Genomic DNA, 2,658 nt, shown 5'->3' with positions numbered 1-2,658 from the left:
CTAACACTGATCTAGTTCATGATTACTCTTGATTATATGTTATCTGTTATTATTATTAGTATTAGTTATATATATATATATATATATATATATATATATATATATGTATGTATAATATTAAGATGAAGATCGAGAGAGAGATTGGACAGCCTTTCGTTAATTAACTCTTAAAACTTAGATTAAATGTGAACAGGGTTCACCTATAAATAGAAGATAGGTCTAGTTTGCTAACATTCCCTAGCGAACTAGGCACTACTTCGTTACATACATAAACAGATAAATAAACTAACGAATCATCTTCTGATTCGTTAAACATGCTTAACGAATCAGGGAGATCTTAACTTAATTCTAGTTCGCCAAACATCCTTAGCGAACTAGACCTTACATATAATGAACTAACTTAAAACAATAATATTGTATTACATTAAATAAAACGTAAAATACGTTAAAGATAAATACAAAGACTCGAGACGCAAAACCATGCACTAACAGACTTGATATGTAATTAATCTAACACAGATCTAGTTCATGATTACTCTTGATTATATGTTATCTGTTATTATTATTAGTATTAGTTATATATATATATATGTGTGTGTGTGTGTGTGTATGTATAATATTAAGATGAAGATCGAGAGAGAGATTGGACAGTCTTTCGTTAATTAACTCTCAAAACTTAGATTAAATGTGAACAGGGTTTACCTATAAATAGAAGATAGGTCTAGTTCGCTAACATTCCCTAGCGAACTAGACACTACTTCGTTACATACATAAACAGATAAATAAACTAACGAATCATATCCTAATTCGTTAAACATCCTTAACGAATCAGGGAGACTTAACTTAATTCACGTTCGCTAAACATCCTTAGCGAACTAGACCTTACATATAACGAACTAACTTAAAACAATAATATTTTATTACATTAAATAAAACGTCAAATACATTAAAGATAAATATAAAGACTCGAGACGCAAAACCGTGCACTAACACAACGAGTGATAAAGGTTGGTGGTTTCGTTTGGCGTACAAAAAGAAGTGTTGATCAAGGAGGCAAAAGAAATCAAGCGGCGTGGGAGTGCTGCTCAAATTGTTAGGGTTTTCATAAGCCTTTAAGGTAAGGCTTAACGCCAATGAATATAATAAAATATTATTATAAAGGCTTAAACCTTAAGTCGAGGTTATACTCGATATCTCGATAAAAGAAAACATAACAAAGAAAGAGTAAAAGATATGTTGTGATAGATAAATATATATATATATGTGTGTGTGCAAGTATATATATTCTTTGTTATGAAATTATTATTTAAGTGATAATGAGTATTCTTAAATAATAAAAGAAAACGAATACGTTTCTTAGAGAAGAAGAAACGTCGGGTTTTTATAAATAAACTAAAGGTTTATAATTACTTTTAAACTAAAGGTTTTCAAAGAGAATTATGAACTAAAGGTTCATCAAAGTGGAGTTTATAAAATAAGACTAAAGGTCTTAATCCGGATTATATATCCGAATAACGAATGGCTATACTCGTACTATAGGTGCGAGATAGCAAGGGAAAGACCCTCGGACGGTGTTGAAGCTTATCCCAAAGCGATAAGGTGAATACGCCCCACTTTTACAAACGAGTCAACGTGTTATATGAAAAACTTTACATGAGAATAAGTGTCTCTAAAAACATTATAAATAAGAGTAAAAGCCTAGCCCTCAGGCTGTAGTATACGTTTCTAGATCCTTATATATGTGGTTAAATGCGGTGGGCACATCGCACCACGCTTGGTCATGATCTCCAGCCACGATGGGCTGGACCTAAGTACGTTCGAGTGAGACTAACCATGTGTATATTTATGGTACCTAAGTACGTCGAAACGTTGCGGTGTTTTGCTGGGGTGACCTAGTGTAGAGACTCAAATTTATAATGATATTGTTTTAACTTGATTATTCCTAAGCCAAGATGGGTCGAGGCTTACGTGGTCTCGAGAGGTGATTAAGTAAAGAAAATATTTTAGCGTCAGCATATTCACAAGCATTCGTTGCTGACGTATTTTCTAATATTTTGTAGGTAATCAAGATTAGAGCTTGAAGAACGAAGGGCTCAAGAATCTGATGGCTCGAATATTTTTGTTTGAATATTAAAATATGATGTTTTTGTTAAACTTATAAACAAGTAAATCTAAACGAGACTTTTGTCTCGTCTTTTGAAATGTAAATATTTTAACTTTAAATCCACATGTTTTATAAAGTCTTTCGCTAATAACCCGTAACTCTGATTTATTTACAAATGTGGTACCAACTATTGATCAAGCTCCTAGGACTAAGATGGGAGTGTGACACGATCGTCCTTTTTGCATTTAAATACCCACTTTGTCGGAATAGGCTTCTTGACTCGAGCAGGTTTATCAATAAGATCCCAAACACCCAAACATGCAAACTACTGCAATTCTTCTTGCATGGCTTCTACCCGAGAGGGATCTTCAAGTTCCTTACGAGTGGTCGTTGGCTCAACTTGGGATAGAAAGAAAGTGAATATGTAAAGATTTACGATTCCAGATGAATGTAAATCCGCATAAGCACACAATCCGAATGAGATGAATCATCACTATCAAGTTCAAGAACTTGATCAACAACTTGATTATCATCAGAAGAAGTAGAATCAATAT

Source organism: Bidens hawaiensis, unplaced genomic scaffold, assembly GCF_021521415.1.
Source record: "Bidens hawaiensis isolate Kalapana, Puna unplaced genomic scaffold, B.hawaiensis_p1.1 tig00002759_1, whole genome shotgun sequence".
Lineage (NCBI taxonomy): Eukaryota > Viridiplantae > Streptophyta > Magnoliopsida > Asterales > Asteraceae > Bidens > Bidens hawaiensis.
Note: the sequence above shows the minus strand (reverse complement) of the source record.